Below are 13,570 nucleotides of genomic sequence, written 5' to 3'. Positions count from 1 at the left end.
ACCGTCTGGAACTCAGCACCAAATTATATAAGAGAAAGTTCATTACTTGATGAATTTAAAACTAGCTTGAAGGCCTTTCTTTTTAAAGACGCATTTGGAGTATAATAGTCCTTTTAAGGACTGTAATGGGACTTTGCTCCTTGCTTTTCTTATTCATTTTAATCTTTTCTACAAAGTGCTAGATTATTTATTTTTTGTTTCCTCCCTTTTGTTTTGATCCTTCTCCCTCTCTTTTTCATTATAATTTGTTTTGTTTTGTTTTATTTATTTATTTATTTTTATTTTTTTTTTAATTAATATATGCCTTTCTGACTGTCTGTTTTAATAATTACACAAATGTATTTCTACCCTTTTTCTTTTTGTTTCGGTAAGTTCCCCAAACAAACCTGAAACCTAAAACGGAATTTTATTTTTTTTTCTTTCTTTCCGGCGACACAGCACAAGAAACGGTAGAAATTTAAACCTATAAGCAGTGCAAACACATATGGGAAAGGACCGGTGACACAGAAAGAAGTGAGCCGGTAGGAGAGTATCACACACACGGGCAGCATAAGCCATACAGGGAGCTCTTCTACGTTTAAAAGTTTCAGAAATCATATTCGTTCTGTCCACTGAATATACATTAACATTTTATAACATTTCCAATATTCTTTTATCATTCTTAAAAACTTATTTCAAACAATTTGTCTATGTATCAAACAAGCTGCTGAAAAGTTCTCAGCCGGCCTACAAACAGTGCTGAAAACTAGTCAGCCTGCTTGTCACTACAACAAAGGAGAAGGAGGACGAGAAGGAGGGGCTGCCCTCCCCCTCTTCCCGCCAAAGACTGCCACAGAATCAGAATCAGATCTCCGACTCCAACTCAACCACTTCACCCATACCACACATCCACAACCTGGTTCACTCACATTCAATTCATATTAAGCCCTACAGGGTTCACCACTTTCACCTACCCTATTCAACATTTACATATCCTCTCTAGGACACCCACTGCAAAAACCAAACCTGATCTATTACATATATGCAGACGACATCTCCATCCTAATCCCAGTGAATAGCATAACAAATGAAACCTCAAAATACATTACTCATATAATGACCGAAATAGAACATTGGACAAGCAACTTCAAACTGAAACTTAACATAGAAAAAAACAAAAATCTTCCTTGCAAGCCCAACGGATAAAATTGCCAGTTCAACGCTACATATAAAAGACCATGATTACCCAATTACCAACACAATAAAAATATTGGGAGTCACATTGGACACACACACCTCACTATGATTGAACACACGAATATAGTGGCAACAAAATGTTTCACGATGTTATGGAGATTAAAGACCATCAAAAAATACTTCGATCCACTATCGTTTAGATTACTAGTGCAATCACTAGTGCTTTCTACCCTGGACTATTGTAATATCGTTTATTTGGGTATCATTCAGAACTCAGCTGTCCGTTTGATATATGGATTAAAAAAGAATGACCATGTCACCCCCACCACAAACCACTGCACTTGCTGTCAGTAGAGGCAAGAATATTATTCAAGTTCTCCTGCATATGTTTCAAGCTAGTTTGGGGACTAGCACCTACGTATCTACAAACCCACTTCGCACTCCACAACCCAACAAGACAAACCAGAAACAGCTATTTTTTTTTTCTCATACCCAAGCATAACCAATTGTAAATACAAAACCTTTCTGGACAGAACCTTCATGCTCCAAGCAAATAAACAACAACATTAGCTAGACAGTTACATTAATAAAGCCGAAGTGACCTACAATGCCTTTAGAAAACTCATAAAAACTACCCTATTCGACAGATACATCACCTAAACAGAACCTCACCAAGTACTCTTTCTTTTCACAATGCTCTCTGAAATCCTAATTCTTGCTGTTTCTGAATCTCTAAACAAACTGTACATTGTAATTTTTTCCCTTTTTTCAGGAAAGCTACGATTTTTCTTTACAGGTCCGCTCCGAAATTCTTAGCAAACATTATATTTTGTAATTTTGATTCCTAATAGTCTCTATACTCTGTACTCCCTCCACATATTGTAAATCGCTGAATGTCCAGCTCTCTTAAATGTAAACTGCCTAGAAGTCGCAAGATTGTGGCGGTATAGAAGAATAAAGTTATTACCATTATTATTATTATTACTGAAGCAAACAAAGTCTCATCTGTCTAGGAGATGGAGAATCCTAAGTGCCTTTATGACCCATAACAAAAACAATATCACAATGCAGGAATTTTTTTCAATAACAAAAACAATATAACAATGCAGAAATTTTCGCTTACCTTACCTTATAAGCGAGATACATTAATAATATACAATATACAGTGGTGCCTCGCATAACGGACGCCTCGCACAGCGAACGCTGCGCACAACGAACTTTATGTCTTGATCCGTACAACGAACTTCGTTTCACACAACGAAGTCGCCCGAGCTGCATCCTTCCGTGCAGGCACTGCTTAACTGCCCTCTCTCCGCCTGGCTCCCTCTTGCCCCCCCGACTCCCCGACACGATCGGGGCAAGAGGGAGCTCAAGCCCTCTTGCCCCCCGACTCCCCGACACGATCGGGGCAAAAGGGAGCCCAAGCCCTCTTGCCCCGCCGATTCCCCAACTCCCCGACAATATCGGGCCAGGAGGGAGCCCAAGTCCTCCTGGCCACGGCGACCCCCTAACCCCACCCTGCACTACATTACGGGCAGGAGGGATCCCAGGCCCTCCTGCCCTCGACGCAAACCCCCCTCCCCCCAACGACCGCCCCCCCCAAGAACCTCCGACCGCCCTCCCAGCCGACCCCCCTGGCCGACTCCCACGACACCCCCAACCCCCTTCCCCGTACCTTTCTGTAGTTGGCCGGACAGACGGGAGCCAAACCCGCCTGTCCGGCAGGCAGCCATCGACGGAATGAGGCCAGATTGGCCCATCCGTCCCAAAGCTCCGCCTACTGGTGGGGCCTAAGGCGCCTGGGCCAATCAGAATAGGCCCGGGAGCCTTAGGTCCCTCCTGGGGGCGGGGCCTGAGGCACATGGGCCCAACCCGACCATGTGCCTCAGGCCCTGCCCCCAGGAGGGACCTAAGGCTCCCGGGCCTATTCTGATTGGCCCAGGCGCCTTAGGCCCCACCAGTAGGCGGAGCTTTGGGACGGATGGGCCAATCCGGCCTCATTCCGTCGATGGCTGCCTGCCGGACAGGCGGGTTTGGCTCCCGTCTGTCCGGCCAACTACAGAAAGGTACGGGGAAGGGGGATGGGGGTGTCGTGGGGGTCGGCCAGGGGGGTCGCGGGTCGGCTGGGAGGGCGGTCGGAGGTTCTTGGGGGGGGCGGTCGTTGGGGGGAGGGGGGTTTGCGTCGAGGGCAGGAGGGCCTGGGATCCCTCCTGCCCGTAATGTAGTGCAGGGTGGGGTTAGGGGGTCGCCGTGGCCAGGAGGACTTGGGCTCCCTCCTGGCCCGATATTGTCGGGGAGTTGGGGAATCGGCGGGGCAAGAGGGCTTGGGCTCCCTTTTGCCCCGATCGTGTCGGGGAGTCGGGGGGCAAGAGGGCTTGAGCTCCCTCTTGCCCCGATCGTGTCGGGGAGTCGGGGGGGGGCAAGAGGGCTTGAGCTCCCTCTTGCCCCGATCGTGTCGGGGAGTCGGGGGGGCAAGAGGGCTTGAGCTCCCTCTTGCCCCGATCGTGTCGGGGAGTCGGGGGGCAAGAGGGCTTGAGCTCCCTCTTGCCCCGATCGTGTCGGGGGTGCCAGGGACCACACGGAGTCACCCACCGTACCACCCGATTCGGGTAAGCGCAGGTATCGGTGGGTGGCTTATTTGCAGGGGGGTGCCTTATTTTACATTTTTTTCTAAAAAGGGGGGGCTGTCTTATTTGATGGCCCTGCCTTATCGGGGAAACACGGTAGAAAAAAAAAAAAAATGAACAGTTAAGTCCCAGTTTTTGCCGCTGAGACTCTGCCCTCTCTCACTGTAAAATTAGACTCTACTTAGTCTGTCTTTAAATTTAAAAAATGTGTGTTGTTTTAAAAAACAATTATGTTTTTAGATGTATCTAAATAAAAATAATAACCAAAAATGTATCTTTTTTTATGTCATCTTAGCATATTTTATGCTGCAGAACGAATTATTTTTTTTTACATGTATTCTTATGGGAAAACGCGTTTCACATAACGAACGTTTCACATAACAAACTTGCTCCTGGAACCAATTAAGTTCGTTGTGTGAGGCACCACTGTAATCTTATACAATCTATAAAATCTTATCTAAGCGATAGAAGAGAAAAGCTCATGCAAAGAATGGTACAGATGACAGAATGAGCAGACGTTTCTATAAATCCACAATAGAGACTTTCCAAAAGTCTTCACTTAATTTCATTCTTCCCGAAAGAATGGCAGCTGCTTATTTTCGCGGCGGGAGCTTACCGAAAACTCCACATTGATATTTGTCCTTGCCAAAAGAACAGTAACCGCGGCGGGTTTACCAAAAACCCTACAATATAAATAAAGGGTTGGAACATGACGCCCCAATACCAGTGAGTATTAAAGAACAGAATTCAAAAATTCAGAAATACTCACAAAATATTGGTAATGTCAAGTCCATCGCGGACGTAGCCCCCCAATTGAAACAAACAAGATCCGTTTCTTGGTCCCGAAATCGTCCTGCAAACATTCTATCATCTATTTCAGACGTCTGGAGGCAATTCCCCTTAGAAAGAAAGATACGCAGACAGAGTTCTAAAGGGATAGCCTGTTTTATTATCAGTGTACATTCAGTTATATATTCTTCACATGGGTCAGTGGTAACCATCACAGGAAAAGGGGGATGGACAAGAGAGGGAGGGGGTGCGTGAGCAGGATATGTACATGGCAGGGGGGTTGAGCCTTCATTGTCTTCAGACAACTAACTTCGTTAACATAGATTAAATGACCTCTTCCCAAACCATCAAGAGAGTAAACAGGAACATTCTGCATTTGATTACTTCCAGCATAGACAGAGACAGAAAACTTATCCTTTCCTTTCATAAGTCCCATAATGCACCAGGGCAGGGTGGCCAGAAATCCAGGACTGTCCCAAAATCTCCAGCCCAAAACTGGGTAACATGGCTTAAATTACCCCCTTAATGGGAAAGAAACTGTTCCCCCATTGGAAGAAGCTGAGCTGTTAACCGAAGAAAAGCCCTTTGCAGACATTGAGGCATCTGGCTACATCTGGAAATATCTGTCTTTTCTGGTCACAGAGGGGAACTTCTTTTCATTTGAAGTAAACTAGAAATAGCTTAATTAATCTTATCTGGTTCAGATGATAAGGAGATGAGTAAGGTAGTATGAGGAGAAATATCATCCTGAAAGGATTCTAGGAATGCTGACAAGTCAACGCTCAGCAATGATATTAGAACATGTGCTCCCTCTTGTTCAGAGGCCACTGAATATTCCCGGTTACATAATATACACAGTAACAAAGTAAATGATGGCAGAGACAGTAAAGACCAGCTTGGCCCATCCAGTATGCCTAGAAAAGCAGTCAGGATTGTACCTGCAGCTCTGTATAAGTTATCCCTCCTTTGTCTGTAGAGCTGTAACTGACACCTGGTGTAGTCGACCCCCTCCATGGTTGGGTTTTTTTAAAATCTCTTTAAAGTGAATAAATAGATCTTGGATATACCTGTGACCCCTCTGGAAAATGTCTCTGCTGCAAACTGGAGGGTTGTGGGATTTTCCAGGAAGTCACTGAGGGCTAGATGCACTAAAGTCTCCAATTGTCTAGCGATCGTCACTAAACCAGTTTGCACAAATCACCGTGTGATTTTCTGTACGATCACTCATTCTCTGATTCTGGCATGCAAATGAGGGCATTAATATTAAAACCAGTCATCCAACTGATGCCCAACTTTGCATGCCAGAATTGGATCGGAAAAGCTGACCTTGAGCTCATATTAAAAAAAGGCCCCTCCTCCAACGACCCCAGTACCAAAAAGAGGCAGGAGGGATACCCATTCCCTCCTGCTGCTGCGGCAACCCCCCCCCTGTGGAACTTACCCCTCCTGCCAGGCCCCCCCACTTTGACCCTTTCCATGACTCCAGTACTAAAAGAGACAAGAGGGATGCCCACTGTCTCCTGCCATGGTGACCCCCCCTCCAGCTACCTACCCAACTGACCCCTTCCCTTCCCTTCCCCGCTTCCCTTCGTTAAAAAAAAATCAGTAGGAAGGATGCTCTCCAACCCCATTGAACGCCCCCACATCCCCTGAACCTTCCCTGTACCTTGAAATTAGTTGACAGAAGGAGGGATGCCCAGTTCCTCCTGCTCCTCAGGCCTGCCACCGCAAAATGGCAGGCCTTCCCCTTCCTGGTACATCCTGGGATACAGAGGGAGAAGGCTAAGGCCCTGATTGGCTCATATGCCTAAGGCCTCTCCTTCCTGGCACCAGGAAAGGGAAGGGCCATCATTTTGCAGTGACAGGCCTGAGAAGCAGGAGGTACTGGGCATCCATTTTGCTGTCAACTAATTTCAAGGTAGGGAGGAGGTTCAGGAGGTGGGGGGCTCAGTGGGGACCAGGGAGCATTTGGTGGCAAAGGGAGTGGGCATCCATCCTGCCAATTTTTTTTTTAACAAAGGGGAGCAGAGAAGGATCGTTTGGGGGAGGCCTGGCTGGTGGGGGGGGGAGTTCTGTGGCAGGAGGTAGTGGGCATCCCTCCTGCCTCATTAAGTACTGGGGTCATGAGGAGTCATTGGGGGAGGGGCCAGGCGGGGCAGTATGTTCAGAGGCAGGGTTCACCACAGCAGGAGGGAGTGGGCATCTTTTCTGCCGATCTTCAATTGGGGGGTTTGGTTGGGGGGGTGTTAGGGGTTCAGGAGGGCTGGAGGCTGGTGGCAGGAGGGAGTAGGCATCTCTCCTGCTGCCAGGGGGGGATGTTGTGGAAGGCTTTGTTTGGTAGCAGGAGGGAATGGGCATCTCTCCCACTGCCGATGGGGTTGGGGGGGGCATTGTTTGGCAGCAGGATGGAGCATCTCTCCCACTACTGGGGGGTGTTGTTTGGTGGTGGGAGGGAATGGGCATCTCTCCTGTTGCTGAAAGGGGGTGGGTATCGGGGGGTTGCTTGATGGCAGCAACATTTTCTGACAGGTCTGAACTGTCAAGCCTTACTTTCCTGTCAGTGCCTGAGCCAATCAGAAAGTAAGGCACCAACAGCTCAGACATGTTGGCAAATTTTAGCCGCAAATGTGGCACAAAGAGGTTAAAGAATCACTCGGAGTGCTCATTTTCATAGTAATGACCTCGTTGTACTACATTTGCATGGCAGTATCAGAGACTGCTAGAAAACATGGAAAAGCTGTTTTAATAATACTTGCACGCTGGAGCCAGTTTTGCGAGCACGTTAAAGGCAGAGTTTAATTTTGAGAATCTGCCCCTAGGATAGTTCAAGGCAGTAGTCATGGGTTGTAGTAGGGTGTTGAGTCATCAAAGCTGAAAGATATTGTAGGATTATTAAAAGCTGACAGTGCCTGATCACCACGTGTAGCTCGTTAAATCTACAGCCTTCAAAAGTTAAATTAATATAATCTAGACCCAAAATAATTCATATATATATCTCCAAAAATATGTCTAGATTGGTTTAAATTTATAAACCTGACGCCTCAGCCCCACCACTCCACCGCAATGTTAGATTCAAACCGCGGGAGATTTACTGTGGGAGCCTCATCATTGGCTGTCGGGTTTATATCTACATTTATTTATTTTTGTAATTTTTTATAAATTTTTAATATATTAGTCAGTCATTAGATTTAGACTTAAGAAGTTTTAAGAAAATAAATATGTTCTTTCTGAGTATCGTGATTTAGAAGTACTTGATACTTATCTCAGCGTTTAACCCAGGGAGTCAGACCCGACATGTTTCACAGCATTTGTGTTTTATCAAGGGTCTCCCTGCAAAATATTAAAAAAGAGAGAAAAGAGTCACATACAATTATGCGCTCTACTCCCCTCCTAAATGTAATACATTCAATATGAGTAGTAGTTCAATTTAATAGTGTACTTACCGAGGGCGCCGCCGCCATCCGACTCCACTACTTTCATGAGAAAAGATGGCGCCGGCGTCCTCGGACCGGAATTTAAATCCTCCCTCGCTGTCATAAAAAACTCCTCCCCCCTGCCTTCCATTGGTCCTCCCAAGATTATACCGTCCCCCACTCTATACCGATGTTTAATCCGTGGGGTTGAACTGTATCTAAAGAAAAAATATATCTTTGTTCAAATTCGTTGAGCTTAACAGGATCCTCCCGCCCTTCCCGCCCTGTTACTTTCTTAATAACCCGCCACCTTAGCTCTGTCACTGCATGTTTAAACCTTACACAGTGCTCAACCAAAGGAGCCTGCATGTTCCTATTCATGATTCGAGATTTGTGTTCGGTTAGTCTAGTTTTTATTTTTCTACTCGTGCGCCCCACGTATATAAGTTCGCACGGGCATACTATGACATAAATCACCCCTTCAGAGTCACAGTTCGTGATGTGTTGTGCCTTCAAAATATCAGGACGGCCCGGAACATCCCATGTTTTTCCTTGGATGGCTAAGGGGCACCATTGGCATCTACCGCATGTGCCGTGGTTTCCCTCCACCCCTTCTCTGTCCGGACGAATGCCAAACTTCATAAAGTTCAATTGTTGGCCCAGTGTATTGCCTCGGGTGTATGCAATCATAGGAAAAGAACACAAAACTGAATGGGGTTGAACAATAAACCAGTGTTTTCTTAATATTTGCACTACCATTTGTATCACTCTAGAATAGGGGAGCACACAAATAAGGGTATCCTCTTCCTCTTGTGCGGTAATTGATTCTTGCAATAGAAGGTCCCTTTGCGCATATTTACCCCTATTGAATGCTTGTTTAATGGATCGTGTTGGGTAACCCCTATCCAAAAAACGTTGTTTTAAATCCTTAGCTTGTAATTTGTATTCTTCTGTGGTAGAACAAATCCTGCGTGCCCGCAGAAACTGACCCACCGGCAAATTAAATCTAAGCTTGAATGGGTGAAAACTGTTAAAGTGTAAAATGGTATTGCGAGTTACTGGCTTTCTATATAGGGACGTGTTGATGCTGTCTCCCTGTATTTGTACAGTGATGTCCAAGAAATCAATTTTAGTCTTATGGCAGGTCATTGTAAATTTTATATTAGGATCCACCGAATTCAAAAATTCTACAAATGCTCTAGAGACCTTATGATTCTCTTGGTGGAAACCACTGAAACTACGGAAAAAGAACTTTGCAATAAAGTCAGTGCTATAGAGAATGAGCTTCAACAAACAACTGATACCAACGACTTTGACAAAAAACTAAAAGAATTGAAAGTCAATATGAAGACCTTTAGAGATGACATTAGGACCAATAAAATTAAGAAATGGAAAAGAGACCAGAAAGACTATACACAGGACCGGGTTTACTCGTGGCAAAAGAAAACTTCAGCAGTCACATACAAGAAGAAAGTCACTTTTGACAGCACCTCGGGGGAGTCTGACACCTCAAGTGAGGGCCCAGCGGAGACATCCACCGAAACGCCAGGGGAGTCTACCAATGTAGACCCTCGAGGTCGGGGCAGGATGAGAAGACAACGGACAAGGGGCAAAACACGGGCAGTTCCCTCTCGACAGTGATCAACCTTTCAACTATTACTCTTACAAATTCCCAATTGGAAATTTTGGAGAAAGGATTGGGATTTGTCAGGACCCATCCTCCTGATTTTTTTAGAATACATGCAGCATTTAATGCATTTATAAGGAAGATGCAATTAAAAGTTTTCTTTAGAGACAAACAAATGCACGATCTTCAATTAATGGAGGAGGAAAAAACGGAAGATCCTCTTGTAATATGTAGGGATTCTATCCCAATATGCAAGATAAAATCATCATGGGTTCCCCCGGGTTCTATGGACCCTTTGATCCATACTTTCCGGCAGTTGGTAACTGCTGAATTGAAACTCCTCCAAAACACTTGGCACAACATGGGGCCCTATAACACTACTAGAGCCCAAGAGAAGGGGTTTCAAGAATTACTAAATAATAAAGATATCATCATTACAAAGGCCGATAAAGGCGGGGCCACGGTAATTTTAGATAGAAAAAATTACGAACTAGAAGCGGAGCGCCAACTGGCAGACACTTGTGCTTACAAGCTTCTACAGGGGGACCCTACTACACATCTGGGACAACAAATTCTTGCATTTTTGAATGATTACCGAGAGAGGGACATTATTACCAAAAAGGAATATACTTTTTTGTTTGAAAAAAACCCCATGATTCCATGCATCTCCTTTGTCCCAAAAATTCATAAAACGCTGGTGAATCCACCGGGGAGACCTATCGTAAATACCCGGTCTTCTATTTTAGAACCTCTTTCCAAAGTGGTGGATTTTTTCCTCAGAGAGGAAGTGCCTAAGATAAAATCATATATAAAAGATTCATCTCATTTTTTGAGAATTCTCAATGGATATCATGGCACACTGACTGATGTATGGTTAGTAACACTGGATGTCGTTTCACTGTATACACAGATCCCCCAAGAAGAAGCTTTGACCGTCATTGGGGAGACCCTCTATAAGAGGGAGTCCCACCGTATTCCAACTGAATTTTTGATGCAGTTAGCGAAGTGGGTTATTGAGAATAACTACTTCAAATACCAACATTTATTTTACCAACAAATACAGGGGGTGGCTATGGGCGCAACCCTCGCCCCCTCTGTAGCTGCTTTATATATGGCCAGATTTGAGGAGACCTGGGTTTATACCTCACCATGGATGCCCCGTATCCAACTTTGGGGCAGATTTTTAGATGACATTTTCTTCATCTGGCATGACACGATTCAAGAATTAAATTCCTTTGTAGAATTTTTGAATTCGGTGGATCCTAATATAAAATTTACAATGACCTGCCATAAGACTAAAATTGATTTCTTGGACATCACTGTACAAATACAGGGAGACAGCATCAACACGTCCCTATATAGAAAGCCAGTAACTCGCAATACCATTTTACACTTTAACAGTTTTCACCCATTCAAGCTTAGATTTAATTTGCCGGTGGGTCAGTTTCTGCGGGCACGCAGGATTTGTTCTACCACAGAAGAATACAAATTACAAGCTAAGGATTTAAAACAACGTTTTTTGGATAGGGGTTACCCAACACGATCCATTAAACAAGCATTCAATAGGGGTAAATATGCGCAAAGGGACCTTCTATTGCAAGAATCAATTACCGCACAAGAGGAAGAGGATACCCTTATTTGTGTGCTCCCCTATTCTAGAGTGATACAAATGGTAGTGCAAATATTAAGAAAACACTGGTTTATTGTTCAACCCCATTCAGTTTTGTGTTCTTTTCCTATGATTGCATACACCCGAGGCAATACACTGGGCCAACAATTGAACTTTATGAAGTTTGGCATTCGTCCGGACAGAGAAGGGGTGGAGGGAAACCACGGCACATGCGGTAGATGCCAATGGTGCCCCTTAGCCATCCAAGGAAAAACATGGGATGTTCCGGGCCGTCCTGATATTTTGAAGGCACAACACATCACGAACTGTGACTCTGAAGGGGTGATTTATGTCATAGTATGCCCGTGCGAACTTATATACGTGGGGCGCACGAGTAGAAAAATAAAAACTAGACTAACCGAACACAAATCTCGAATCATGAATAGGAACATGCAGGCTCCTTTGGTTGAGCACTGTGTAAGGTTTAAACATGCAGTGACAGAGCTAAGGTGGCGGGTTATTAAGAAAGTAACAGGGCGGGAAGGGCGGGAGGATCCTGTTAAGCTCAACGAATTTGAACAAAGATATATTTTTTCTTTAGATACAGTTCAACCCCACGGATTAAACATCGGTATAGAGTGGGGGACGGTATAATCTTGGGAGGACCAATGGAAGGCAGGGGGGAGGAGTTTTTTATGACAGCGAGGGAGGATTTAAATTCCGGTCCGAGGACGCCGGCGCCATCTTTTCTCATGAAAGTAGTGGAGTCGGATGGCGGCGGCGCCCTCGGTAAGTACACTATTAAATTGAACTACTACTCATATTGAATGTATTACATTTAGGAGGGGAGTAGAGCGCATAATTGTATGTGACTCTTTTCTCTCTTTTTTAATATTTTGCAGGGAGACCCTTGATAAAACACAAATGCTGTGAAACATGTCGGGTCTGACTCCCTGGGTTAAACGCTGAGATAAGTATCAAGTACTTCTAAATCACGATACTCAGAAAGAACATATTTATTTTCTTAAAACTTCTTAAGTCTAAATCTAATGACTGACTAATATATTAAAAATTTATAAAAAATTACAAAAATAAATAAATGTAGATATAAACCCGACAGCCAATGATGAGGCTCCCACAGTAAATCTCCCGCGGTTTGAATCTAACATTGCGGTGGAGTGGTGGGGCTGAGGCGTCAGGTTTATAAATTTAAACCAATCTAGACATATTTTTGGAGATATATATATGATCACCACGTGTGGCATCACTCAAGTTTTGGAGAAGCTGCACGTGTTTATTTAGGATAGAGGATGAATCTTGCTAGCAAAAAACTTTGCTTTAGCTTTCTACTTCCACATTTTACATGCTTCTCCAGCTTTGTTCACTCTAAGCTGAGCACTTGAGCAATTGCTCATACATTCTAGGAGCATCACTCACAAAAAATACTTGCAAATTTGTAAAATTGTTGGTTTTTAGAACTTGTTGCTCATAGGAAATTTTTTTTTAGAACTTGTCACTCATGTAAGCAAAAATTTGCATGCACCTGGCCAGTTGTTAGAGGGAGCATTGCTCTCCAGCCTCATTGTTTCACAGTGGCTCTAAGGGGTTCCAAAGGAGTGCACCCTTTTTAACTATGGCCCTTCTGCCATGTAATGAAGCTTCCTTGGAGGTTATATGCACTTACAGATACTTTATGATGATGCCCCTGGGAGACAGGATTGACGACTCAACACTATTCCTCCCACAACTCAGCACTGGGATCACAGGGTTAAAGGCTGCAAAACTGTAAGCTGCTCAACGAAACTTTTTTTACAAGGAAAAGCCTTCCCTTCTGAGATACAGAGGAGAGTGCTGCCCCTCTGTTTTTCCTGGTCTATGATACTTCAGGGATCATTAATCTCCTTTCTATTGCTATCCATCTCTGGGGAATGGAAATCCTCTTCCTTCTTCCATTGGTGCTACTAGCGAGGGTAGAAGGCGCCCAGGGCGGTGCTCTCCCCACTCCTTCCTGACCCCCCCTCCACACTTTCACTCTCCATTTCTCCCATGTACCGCTATAAATCTTCACCAGCGTGAGTGGCTTCTCCTGCATGCCAGTCGTGCCAACGTTGGGTTTCTCTCTGATGTCACTTTCTGGCCCTGCGACCCAGAAGTGATTCAGAGGGAAACTAGGCCGGCGCGAGCAATAGGTAGGAGAAATTGCTCGCACTGGTGAAGATCTACAGAGATATAGGGTGGTGGGAAGGGATGGCATGAATGGGGCGTGGTAGGGCAGGGCGGACAGGTGCCGGCACCCCCATCGAGACAACGCCCAGGGCAGTCTGCACCT

This window comes from Geotrypetes seraphini, chromosome 5 (genome assembly GCF_902459505.1).
Source record: "Geotrypetes seraphini chromosome 5, aGeoSer1.1, whole genome shotgun sequence".
Lineage (NCBI taxonomy): Eukaryota > Metazoa > Chordata > Amphibia > Gymnophiona > Dermophiidae > Geotrypetes > Geotrypetes seraphini.
This window is presented reverse-complemented; position numbering follows the sequence as displayed.